The sequence below is a fragment of the Microplitis mediator genome, chromosome 3 (assembly GCF_029852145.1).
Source record: "Microplitis mediator isolate UGA2020A chromosome 3, iyMicMedi2.1, whole genome shotgun sequence".
Taxonomy (NCBI): Eukaryota; Metazoa; Arthropoda; class Insecta; order Hymenoptera; family Braconidae; genus Microplitis; species Microplitis mediator.
The window spans coordinates 11,771,821-11,785,549 of NC_079971.1; the positions used below are offsets into that span (position 1 = coordinate 11,771,821).

At 34.1% G+C, this 13,729-nt stretch overlaps 1 protein-coding gene across 9 annotated transcripts in view; it reads left to right on the forward strand.

Annotated features, from left to right (window-relative positions):
• Positions 1-13,729, forward strand: part of LOC130665417 (glutamate receptor ionotropic, NMDA 2B) — a 1,452,633-nt gene that overhangs the window by 952,336 nt on the left and 486,568 nt on the right. The window lies entirely within an intron of this gene.

Genomic DNA, 13,729 nt, shown 5'->3' on the forward strand with positions numbered 1-13,729 from the left:
ATTTTCTTAAGTAGTAATTATACATGCGTGAAATTGTGGTTAACAAATTGCATAAAATAGACGGCAAAACATGCACGATTTTAAAAGGAATTTTTTTTTATTATGATTTTAAACTGTTAGAAGAAATATTAAATCCTTCATTAGAATACGACGACATTATATATATTGTCAATTGAGAAATTTTTTGTTAGGAATTTTACATTGAAATTTTATGGTTTATGAGCAATTAAGAAATACACCTTTTACAAGTTTTATTTTCAGTCAAAATTGTTGATGAATTTTCAAGATCGCTTACTAAATTGAGATATACAAGTTAAATTTTAAAAATAGACATTTTACGGAAATTCAAAAAAAAATAAATTTTTGGTGGAATTTTTTTAAAAATTCTCTAAAATAAGCGAAACCGCTATTGGAATTTTAAACCAAACTGTAGAGCTCTAGTAATACCTGGATAAACCGATTTTGTGGGAGGCAATTAGAATTTCATGGTGTTTCACGTACGGAATCAAAAATAATTTTAACAATGCAGCAGTTGCGTGCACCTGGACTATATATATATATGGGTCATTCCACCGAATAAAATTATTTTTACGGGGCGACCCTCGTCGATTTGGTTCAAACTTTGTAGAGTCGTTCTATATATTAAAAAAAAAAATTCTCTGAAAATTTGAGCCTTTTATATGCAGCTGTTTCAAAGTTATGATTTTTTGAATTTTTTAAAAATTTTTGTTTTCAACTTTTTCATTAATTTTTTTAAAGGAAAAAATTTTTTTTTAAAAATGAGCACATAACAGCTTTTCGTAGGAAAAATTCTCAGCTTTCCAATAAAAATATCTATTTTTCATTTTATGTTACGAAAGACCTTTTCAAATTCGATTAAAGACGAAAAAACGATTTTTATGACTGTGCGGCGCTTGATACATCTAATTTGATATTTTTTTCTGAAAGCTGAGACTTTTTCTCACAAAATAAGTGATTTTCACGATGTGCATATTTTTTGTTTGAACAAAATTAAATAAAATATAAACTCTCTATGATTAAAAAACGTTAATTCTTATTTTTTATGAGGATGTTAATACATTTTTACCATATATATCCTAAGCTATCAACAATAAGTGAGATAGGGTGCACTGCTTGTGTTTCTTTCACCGTTTATGACTCAAAGTATTGTACGTTCAAAACATTTATTTTCTAAAAAAAGTCATCATTCCCTGATTAAATCAAACGATTCGAAACGGTTTGTAATGTTAAATGCCCATAAAAAGGGTGATTCAAAAGTATTCAAAGTATTCAAAAGCCTTAAAAAGTATTTAAAATTTTTTTTCCAATCGTTTTAAGTCGTTTCTTTTAATAAGGGATGGTTATAACAGTGAAATCAACGCTGGTAAAATTTTGAATAGCCCGGATGTATTAACTTGCGGTGTGAGGACATGTTTTCGGGTATGTATCTGCAGTAAAGCTCTGAAAACAAAAATTATAAAACTATTTTTCATGATACCAGCATCAATGGTTCAAGTCTAGGAATTAGTAATTTGAACTTTGATTCTTGTGTTTTGTTCAATAGTGATTTCAGACTATTGATGTCATCTGCGTTAATGACAGTTCTGACTTTGTAATCAAGTTTTATAAAAATTTGTGTGCATAATAAATAGTATTTATGGTTTCTGTTTAACTATAAATTGCAAAGCATAAGTTAGGCGTACACTAATGGTTGATCGCACCATTGGGTTTAATATAACTTGATTCTAACTGGCTGCTGACACTGATAATAATTTTCAATGCAGGTAATCATGAAAAAAATAGTGTGTAAAACTAGATGAAACACGACTTCAGATTGCAGTTATTGTCAGCTTTTGCGTACGGCTCGGGCAGCCTACTCTACTTTCTTCTGACATCGTTTTGTTTCATCTCTTGCCACACAATCAACTATTACAGTTTGTTAAAACTATAAAATCAATGACTTGTATTTAAATAATTATTGATTTTGTTCAAACAAAAAATATGCACATCGTGAAAATCACATATTTTGTGAGAAAAAGTCTCAGCTTTCAGAAAAAAATATCAAATTAGATGTATCAAGCGCCGCACAGTCATAAAAATCGTTTTTTCGTCTTTAATCGAATTTTAAAAGGTCTTTTGTAACATAACATGGAAAATAGATATTTTTATTGGAAAGCTGAGAATTTTTCCTACAAAAAACTGTTATGTGCTCATTTTTAAAAAAAATTTTTTTCCTTTAAAAAAATTAATGAAAAAGTTGAAAACAAAAATTTTTAAAAAATTCAAAAAATCATAACTTTGAAACAGCTGCATATAAAAGGCTCAAATTTTCAGAGAATTTTTTTTTTAATATATAGAACGACTCTACAAAGTTTGAACCAAATCGACGAGGGTCGCCCCGTAAAAATAATTTTATTTGGTGGAATGACCCATATATATATATATATATATATATATATATATATATATATCCAAGGATCGTAAGAGATACAATAAGATACTTACCTGCATATTACACGGTAATGAGGAATATTGCACATAATCACTTATGTATAAGGGAGTTAGAGTATCGTATCGATTAAATGCGTGGTAAATATTGTTGAATCGATGATATTTTTCGTTGTTGTTCGAATTAAGAAACCAAATCAGTGGGATTGATAGATTAATTCGAAAGAGGTCAGTTAGGCGGATTTAGAATTTTTTCCCTCGTACTCTTCGCCATCTCTTTCTCCTTTCCTTTATCCTTTTCGACGCTGATTAAAGAGCATTGAAAAAAAAACACAGCGTAAAGAAATTATATTTTTTTTATTAGATAGATAGTAAAGTAATAAATAATATTTCGAATCAAAGGGTAAATCGATGGAATTATGCACAGTCACAATGAATGATAATAATCGATTTTACTAAATAACAGAGGGTGAAAATGATAAGTTAATAATAAATAAAAAAAAATCGGTCTGTCAGTTGACCCTGCGGGCCAGCCCCAAAACTTCCCGCTGTTTTCGAGCTCGTTGAGCTCAAAAACATTATTGTGAATACATTTTCGAGCTCTTCGAGCTCGCAAATACTTTTGTATGCCATTGTTTTGTAAAAAACCATTTTTTAGCATTTCTTTCTCTCACGATATCTCGCGAACGAATGAACCGATTTTGATGGTTGAGGTGGCAATTGACACGTTTTATCAAGTTCTGAGACTGATCAAATTTTGAAATTGATTTATTTAGCCGTTTTTGAGAAATTTCAAAAAAACCAAGGAAAAAATTTATTTTGAATTCTTTCGTCAACGGTTTCTCTTGAACAAATGAACCGATTTTGATAGTTGAGCTGGCATTCGACGTGGCTTATAGAGTTTTAGAGCTGATTAGATTTTGGAATCAATCCATCGAGCAAATTAAAAGTTATCCAAATAAAAATTTTTCGAAAAAATTTTATTTTTGAAATATCTCTGAACGCACCCTACCGATTAATTTCAAATTTTTACGGCTCCAAGATATTAACAAGCCGCGTCGAATGACACCTCAACGATCAAAATCGGTTCATCCGTTCAAGAGTTATGAATATTTACATACATACATACGTACGTACGTACGTACGTTCGTACATACGTACACACATACATACAAGCGGACATCATCGTGAAATTAGTCAGGATAGCTTCCTAGGACCTCGAAACGTCGACATCTGATGGAAATTCGATTTTCATAAATCGGACCGAAACCAATAACTTCCCGAATTTTTGAAAATTTACAATTTTCTTAGCGGGAAGTTAAAAATGTAAATCACAAATTATCATAGAATTTTGCTAATTGAAAAAAGATTTGTTTGAATACAGGACGGAGCGCAAGAATAAAATGGTACTGCTAGCAATAATCCTGTTGGCTCAACCCCTACAAGCACTATTGGGGTGCGATTATGGGAGCATATCTATAAACGTCACTACCATATCAGCAAATAAAGTGGACGAGTGTGACATACCGTTGAAGAATCCAGAGGAAAAGCCGGTATCGCTTCAATTACTTCAGTTAGCAGAATTTAGTAACACGGAAGTGTTTGAATGCCGGGTAGAAATAAATCGAGTGATAACATATTATGGAGATTGGTATCATGCATTCGTAGTGGCAAATGGAAGAAGAGAATATATTTATGAATTAGAGTACAGACAATGCAAAAGGTTACATGAGACTGGTAGCTTAAAATTGGGTTATAATGCAGAATTGGAGGGATTAACAAGAAACGCAGCACATTATCGGATAATTATGTTGGCAGAAAGTACCAAGGTGGATGGAAAATGTGCGGGAACACAATATAGTGACCCGTTTGGTACTTGGAGTCAAGTGATTGTGGAAGCGACCGTTAGAGTAACAGTTAGGAACTATTTTGCCATAGTGGAACGTGCAAGCAATAAAGTAGTTCTTAGCAGTGGAGCAAGATGCGACTGGGCTGGAGGAGAGTGCATAGATCAAACAGGAGGTAATACATTTTGGGAGGTCATAAGGGAGGAATCATGTCAAACAGCAAGCTACATAATCTTGAGTGAGGGACCTGGCACGCTATTGTCTGGAGAAAAAAGAGAACCAGAAATCTATACGATTAACACAGAAGATATAACATTTGCTCTGGCGAAGGAGATGGAGAAGAAAATATGCGGTTACACTCTGATACAAACGGAACATCCTAAATTATTAATTAAGGTACTCAAACCAGGTGAAGAAACAGCGAGAGTAAAGCCAATCTCAACGCAGGACCTCGACATATTTAGATACGTAAATTCGAAATTTGTGTATGTAGAAAAACATATTAAAAGGCAAATGAGATCTCTTTACAGGGATATATTAACACACAAGTGTGAAGTTGAACGACAGGTAATATTAAACGCACTAATGTTGTCGGGGTTGAAACCGGAGGAATTCGCTTATGCGATAATGAAAGGACCAGGATACTACGCAACAGTTGCAGGAGAAATCATTTATATAATTAAGTGCATACCGGTAGATGCCCAGTTAAGGAAGGTAGAAGAATGTTATCAGGAGTTACCGGTGAGTTATCAAAATCAGAGTTGGTTTGTCACGGCTAGATCAAGAATGTTGATTAAACAAGGTACTATTGTAGACTGCAACCAACTACTATCGGTTGGATATGAAGTAGATGGGGCATGGATCATCATGAGACCGGGATTCGAGGATATCCAAGAGCCGCAAATCTTAAAGCCAACGACCATACCAACTTGGAACTACGAAGATACAAGGTATTTGGCAACAAGTGGGATATATACGGAAAAGGATTTGGAAAAAGTGAGGAATAGAATAATGCTGCCGATAGAAACTGCGGTTTAGGTCAATACCATAATAAGAGGGGCAACAGGCCGCACTATCGTTGGTAATACGGGAATATCAATGACACAATTTATGGATGAATCAATTATTGAAAGTTACGCAAAAAAGCAATGGGATAAATTTTCGGGAGGATTTTTAATATTTGGAACGGCTAGTGCGGGATTGATAGGCATAATGATAAGTATAAAAATGCTGAAAATAATAATCGACACGGTAGTACATGGATACATTTTACATCGAGCATACGGCTGGAGTTTGTATTTAGTGGGCGCAATTTTGTCATCAGTAACACATTTATTGTTACAATTAGCGGAAGAACCGTTGAAAAGCAAGAAGAAGAAGAAATCAAAGGAACGTAAAAATAGAAGGAAGCCGGTTTCGGAAACCGCAAATTAAAAATAAGTGCGTGAAAAAAAAAACGGGAGGGAGATTAATTAAAGGACCGGTTATATTATTTTAGTGAAAAGTTCTTTTCTCTCTTGAAAACAAAAAAAAAATATGAAAAAAAAACAAACAAAAAAAAAGGAAGGAAGGGTGATTATGATTTTAAATTTGATGAATTAAATGGTTGCAGCGCCACGATGAGGACGGGAGAAGGGACTACAGGAAGGATGATAAGATTGGACAACAGACGGGGATTGTATTCAGAGGATATCGGGGAATACAGGGTTTTGTCGCATGAGTGGAAAATAATAACATTCATAGATATGTATGAGGAAGAAGCTGAGACGGATCGGTTAGTGAAGGAATTTGACAAATTAAGGGAGCAGATCAAGAGTGAGGAGGACCTTATGGAATTGGAAAAACGAGTTAACCAAATAAAAACCTGGGTAGAAGAAAGTAGCGATTGGTGTAGGCGGAGAGCAGCGGAATCAACGCCCGATTTAATGGATTATTATGAGAAAATATCTAATTTTGTGGAAAATAATAATAGTTTAGTAAGGACAGGGGATAACGAGGTCATACTCCGGCACCAAGAGGAATTCAGCATTGGAAAAGGAAATGAAGAAGACAAGGTGGATTTGTATCAAATTGAGGGGGAGTTAGAAGTCCGCGAGTCTGTTAGTAAAAGAGTGTTTTTCGCTTCCTTTATGGTAACTGAAGGCCAGATTTTCAATGGGATATTGTCGGTGTCGGATTTTCAGCGGGCCATTGGCGTTGTTTTAGAAGACAGTAAAGGGATGGAACGTCCTACGGGAACGGATTCAGATGGGATAAAAACATTGCTAGCGAACATAGATGCAGAGGTACAAGTTTATAATCAAAGAATTATATACATCTGGAGAGTGCCGCTTATGTTAAGAACAAAATATAGACTGATCAAACACTATTCATTTCCCACCATGCTATCAACAGCACTGATGTATGGGATGATCATAATGCCGACTACACCATATACTGCCATAAGGGAAGGTGAATATATACCACTTACAAAGGACGACATCGGAAGAAGTAAAGTAATCGGTAATCGATTCTTTGGAGTTAGTAGAGTTGTCGCACATGAGATGGAAAGCAGGAAAGGATGCGAAGCAATGTTGTATGCAGGGAAGAACGTCGATATCAACGATTGTGACTTGAGAGTAGTCAAGTTGGAAAAGACATTTTGGATGAAGTTATACAATACGAATGCTTGGCTGTTTGTTGCCAAGGGCGATGAACTTGTAAAAATTGGTTGCGCCGGTAACAAGACCGAGGAAATGACAGTGAACGTAATGGGAGTTATGTGGATGCGGGAAGAGTGTGAGGGAGTGACCGGTGAAATATTTTTAACTCCAACTCGAGGAACACATATCGTGGCAAAGATTATGGATAGAGAGCTGGGTTGGCCAGAGATTGGGGAAAAGTTGGAAAAGATCCCGGAAGGAACTCACATTACCCTGGATAAACTAATGGCCGCGGTGGGGCAAATACAAGGTGATGGAGCCACTGTGGAAAAAGGAGGTGTCAGGCTGGCAGAGGTGCGACAGGAGCTGCACCGGATGGTGGAAATTGAACGAATACGAGTTGAAATTGTGGGAATCAAGACCTTAGCCATGTATTTCTGTATAGGACTAGGTGTCGTAATATTTTTAATTGTGTGTGGATTGTGCTCAAGACTATGCACAAAACGGAAATTTCAAGCGAAAAATGGGAGACAGGCAGAAGAAGGAAAAATTACAACGGCAGAAAAGCCAGAGATATGTACAAAACGAAGATCTCGGGCGGAAAACAAGAAACAGGCGGAAGACAAGAGAGAGACACCTATAGAAGAACTTAAGATGGAACCAGTTCAGCAAAAGGATAAGATGTTAGGTAGTCCGATGCCGCCGCCAAAATCGAAACTGACAAAAAGGGGAAAGAAAGTAGAAATACCCCGATTGAAGGAAGGACACAGCGCTATCGGAACTGACGAGGCACAGGAACAAGCGGGGGTATCGTATGCGGATTTGGAGATACTGCAGTTAACTCAGCTTCGTCATCACAACAGCGAATCAGGAGGTTTGACCAGAGCAACTACTGTCCGTCGGAGTATTTGGCATTATAAGAACTTGAGATTGTAGAGGAGCTCACCATCAGCAACCTATCTGTTCCTCATTCCCTTTTCCCAACCTATTTGTTTTGTTGCAGGCACGCCACACAGGGAAGATGCAGCCAGCATACCGGGTCGTTCAAGTCTATTGGATTTCAGGATCACGAAGACTGCGGTCGATGAAGCCCAATTACAACGTGCAAGGCAGTGGAATGCAGATTACAATTTTTTTTTATTATTATCATTAATTATCAATCATTATTATTCTCTTGAGCATTGTTCTTTCAACAAATATTCTATTTTCCTTAGTATGTAGAGAGTCTCTTCAGGGAACATAAGCTTACGTTAATATATATACATATAATCCGAAGGGCATCCTAAGAGATAAGTCATCATTTTATTTTTTTTTCGAGCATTATATTTTTTTTTGAACAGGTATGCAACGTATACTGTTGTGCAGCTAAAAATTAACCTGAGCTCCAACTGGTCGAGAAGGAGAATCGTGATCTCGGGTGATATCAGGGAGTTCACATGCGACTTACCCCGTGAATAGGATTGTCCCTTTTACCATTCGGGAGAATGGCTTTCTTTTTCGAGTCGGGGGAGCGTGTGACGGGTGAGCTGACGCCCATCCGTCTAATACTAATAACCAAATAATAAATAGATATATTTTAGTTCAGAAAGCAATACATTTTATTGTAGTTTCATTAGGCGTTATACAGCTGCACATAAATATCGCATTACATTAGTTACATTAAGTCTTACTTTTATAAAGACAATGCGATGAGCAGACGTTTCGCGTGGTCAGAAGTTTTGACAGTGGGAAGAAAAGAGTTCCGTTGGAGACGGCGAAGGGATATTTTCTTATGCAGCACGAAAAGAGTTCTCACCCTAGCGGATCCGAATTACGGTAAATACAGTGATTTACCGAAATTTGCCGTAATTTACGGCGTCTAGCAGAATTACCATAAATTACGGCAATTTACCGTATATTACGGTAATCTACGGCAAATTACGGTAAATTGCCGTAATTCACGACGAAACGCCGCAAATTTACGGCAAATTTGCGGTGAAGCTGCGGTAAATTTGCGGCAATGTTGCGGTGAAAGTACGGTAGTTCACGGTAAAAATGCCGCATTTTCGCCGTAAAGTTGTGGTAACAGTGCAGCACTTTACCGTAGAAGTTTTGTTAAATTGCGGTATTTCACCATATAATTGCGGTAAATTTGCTGTATTTTACTGTAATGTGAAGCTTTTCACTGGAATGTCTGTTGATAATCGGATATTTGACTGTAAACAACTGTCTTTACTTGACATTTCGGTACCGTGTCTTTAAGATTTGGTATTGTGTGCTGGATATTATTCAAATCGTAAAGAAATCTGTTCTCATCAGTGTTGAACGAACTTTCAAATTGTAGATCTACAGTGATATCATTACAAGTATTCAGATAACTTAGATTTTCTTACATTGAAGGTATAGATTAGAATCTATACAATTTAATAATTTTTTAATTTTTCGATCTACTTTGATTTTTTCTAATAAATGTAAAAAATTAATAATTTGATCTACATTCATCAATATACACTAATGGAAAAAATTAAAGGATCAAAAAAAAATTCTAAATTTTTAGGCAATTTTCAACAGGCTCTAACTTTGAGAGAAATGGTCGTACAAGAAAAAAAAAAAAAAGGAAATTGTAGCTCCAAGTATCAACTTTTTGGATTAGAACTTCAAAATTTTTTAGCATCAGTGGTTTTAGAGTAATCTTAGAAAAACCAGCGACAAAAAAATTTTCGAATTTAAAAAATTTTTTTTTTTTGGTCTCCGGGCATAGAAGAAATTATTGTTGCTTAACCACTGTGAGGATCGGATACCTTCATTATTCAGCTTTAATTTCTTTTTTTATGGACCTTGATACATCCACTTCTCGCCGAGATATCGGTCTTCAAATGGAAAAGGATCCTTTTGTCTTTGATTATCGATATCTCAGAAACCAATGATCGCACAGAAAGTTAATGGTGGGTTTTGAAAACTTGAATAAATTACCTTCAACGATTTGCCACTGCTTTTCCGAAAAAAAAAATTTTTCCTATCGTCACATGAATTTAAAAATGCAACAAAAAAAGGGCTTTTTGTGGTTTTTTGGAAAATCAAGCGCTGAAACGAAAAGATTGTGGAAAACGATAATGTTGACTGTGCATTGTACAGTTCAATATGTCCACAAAAACCCTGCAGAGAAGCAGATTAATCCAACCAGCCGTTTTTTTGTTTCACGCGATCAAATTTAAAAGAAAATTAAAGGATCACGTTTTTTGCTCTGAAAAGCTCATAATCTTTAACAAGATGAAAACAAACATTTTTTCTGAGCTTTGTCCACAAATTTATTGCAGACAGTGCTTAAATTTCCAAAAAAGAAAAAACTTTTTTTTCGAAACAAAAATTAAAAAAAAAAAAAATTTTTTTTGAATTTAATGACTGAGAGATCAGTGAAATCACGAATTGCAGCGATGCAAACGTGTTAAAAATTATTGGGTGTTGGTTTTGTAAATTTCCTAAAGATATTCCAAAAAAAAATTTTTTTGAAAAAAATTTTTTTTTTTAATTTTATATAGTGGAAACCTAAACATGCAAACCTCTCAATAACACAATTTATAGATAAATTGAGAAAAATATAGATAGCCCGAACTGGGAATCGAACCCAGACCAATTCGGTAACGCGCCGAGTGCTCTACCAGTTGAGCTATCCGGCCCTATACTTTTATTACAGATCACTATAAGAATAAGTTTAATGCCGCTATTGTTGAATGAAAATATTGTATTAATATCCGATTCATTTATGCTATCTTGGATTTGTAAAAGAGACTCTCAGGGTCTTTTCTGGGTACTCCCATATTTTGGGGACGTCCAATAAACAAATATCCACATAATTCACATATAGTCATTCCTTCACTGAGCGACCCACACCCTTTATAACATCCTATTAAATTTCTAGAGACGCTGAGCTAGGCACGATAAGATCGGTTACGCAGTAAGAACATTCAGGTGTAAGCTCACACGTAACATACACTTATCCAAAAAATTAAAGGAACAAAATAATTTTATAAATTTTTTAGTGATTTTTGGAAGGCTGTATCTTCGTGAAAAACGATCGTATCGAAAAAAAAAAGCCAATTGAAGCTTAAAACCTCTAGTTTGAAGATCTTCCAGCAAAATGTTTTTTCAAGCCACGGTTTTTGCGGAATCATAAGAAAAAGGTCGAGACAAAATTTTTCTAAATTTTTTGGTTTTGTTTTTAAGGTCTACAGGGCCGAGAAAAAATTTTTCAAAGAAACGAATTCACGGCTTTCTTAGGAAATTTATTCAGCTACAATTTGCTTTTTTTGTTCCTCTGTACGACAATTTGCTGCTGAGATATCAGCCTTCAAATGAAAAGGATCCTTTTGTCTTTGATTATTGATATCTCAGCAAATAATGGCCGCACAGTAATTTGAAGGACAGTTTGAGAAACTTGAATAAATTTCCTACCAGCTCCATTTTCGATTTTATCAAAAAAAAATTTTTTTTCATCCTTGATATCCATTTGAAAAACCCTTAAAAAATAGCCATTTTCTGGTTTTTTAGACAGCTCATCGCTCCTATGCAAATATGGATAAAAAAAATAATGTTGCCAGGTAATTTTACAGCTTAATGTACCCTCAAAAACCCTGGAAAATTTCAGATTGATCCATTGAACCGTTTGTCCGGGCCGATTGCTCAAAGTTTTACAAAACAATTAAAGGAACAAGTTTTGTTCCTTAATTTGTGTAATCATTACCAAAATGAAAAAATCATTTTTTTTCGAATTTCCCTTCATTCAAGAAAAAAAAAATTTCCGGAAAACGAAAAAAAAAAAAAAAAACTGTATAAAATGGAAAAAAAAAAGTAAAAAAATTCTTGTTTTATCTCGTTTTCCGGAATTTTTTTTTTTCTCCTCTTTACCTTACATTTACTGTGGAATTAACGAAAAAATGAAGGAAAATAAAAAAAAAATTGATTTTTTCATTTTGGTAATGATTACACAAATTAAGGAACAAAATTTTGTTCCTTTAATTCTTTTGTAAAACTTTGAGCAATCGGCCCGGACAAACGGTTCGATGGATCAATCTGAAAATTCCTAGGGTTTTTGAGGGTACATTAAGCTGTAAAATTACCTGGCAACATTATTTTTTTTATCAATATTTGCATAGGAGCAATGAGCTGACTAAAAAACCAGAAAATGGCCATTTTTTTAGGGTTTTTTAAAATGGATATCAAGGAAAAAAAAAAATTTTTTTTTGAAAAAATCGAAAATGAAGCTTGTAGGAAATTTATTCAAGTTTCTTAAACTGCCCTTTAAATTACTGTGCGGCCATTGTTTGCTGAGATATCAATAATCAAAGACAAAAGGATCCTTTTTCATTTGAAGGCTGATATCTCAGCAGCAAATTGTCGTACAGAGAAACAAAGCAAATTGTAGCTGAATAAATTTCCTAAGAAAGCCGTGAATTCGTTTTTTTGAAAAAATTTTTCCCGGCCCTGTAGACCTTAAAAACAAAACCAAAAAATTTAGAAAAATTTTGTCTCGACCTTTTTCTTATGATTCCGCAAAAACCGTGGCTCGAAAAAATATTTTGCTGGAAGATTTTCAAATTAGAGGTTTCAAGCTTCAATTGGCTTTTTTTGTTTTTTCGATACGATCGTTTGCTACGAAGATACAGCCTTCCATAAATCACTAAAAAATTTATAAAATTTTTTTGTCCCTTTAATTTTTTGGGTAAGTGTAGTTTTTTTTAATATATAAAATATAAATAATTAGTCATGCTATAAAACACTACAAAAATGAACAAATCAAAATCATTTGTTAAAACTACTTTGGTTTATTTTTTTTCCTCCATTTTATCTCTCAAAAAATATACTTTCAAGATCCAAATATGATCTTTTATTTATAAAAATAAATATAAAATGTCAATTTATACCTTTATTATAGAATATAATTGAAAATTATTCAATAAAACTTTTAATGCTGTCATTTTTACATTTTATAGACATGTAGATAAATAGATAACCTCGTTCGTCGTAGGTTAGAATTTGAGGGTCAACAACTTCATCACACCTTTAAAATTGAGCCTAGTTATTGACCCTCAAATTTCAGCAACGAAACTCATTTTAATATTTTTTATACGTATATTAAAATAAATTTTAATACAATATTGATCGATCCATACATTTTTTATTAAATTTTTTTACTGACATGATGATTAGTGCACAAATTCAACTGTCGCACCTTCTTACGTCAACTGTTTAGACTACACTTAAAAAATGGCTTCCTTAGCCACCTATGACTAAAACATTGTTTTTTTTCAGTTAATAATCTTTATGTTTTTTAAACTGCCATTAATTTGGCTCAGAATAGATTACTATAAATTAAGTAAAAATCGATTGTCTTATTAAAGCTATATTTTTTTAAGTAAGTTAGAAAAAAGTTGAAAAGGTCAGAAACTGAGTCATGGTCAACAATAGGGTCTTTTACCTCATATTAAATTAATTATTACTTAGGAAATTATTTCAAATTTTGTATACACGTGGATGACCGCATACGGTTTACCGGATTTATTCGTGTCTCCGTCGCCAATTGTAAAACGGCTTACGTTAAACATGCTTCCTGTGATTGTGAAGCGTGCGCAGTGTGTTTGCGATTGTGGTTTGTGACATGACTGGTTACTGTGCCCAGCATTAGTCACAAAAGTGAAGTATTAACTACTCATAACTCTGTTGTATCGCAAAGAAACCAGTCTAAGGAGTGATAGTTACTTTCAGAGAGGTTAACAATGAATGCTCGTGGAGTAACTATTACTGTTATCCCCGTGA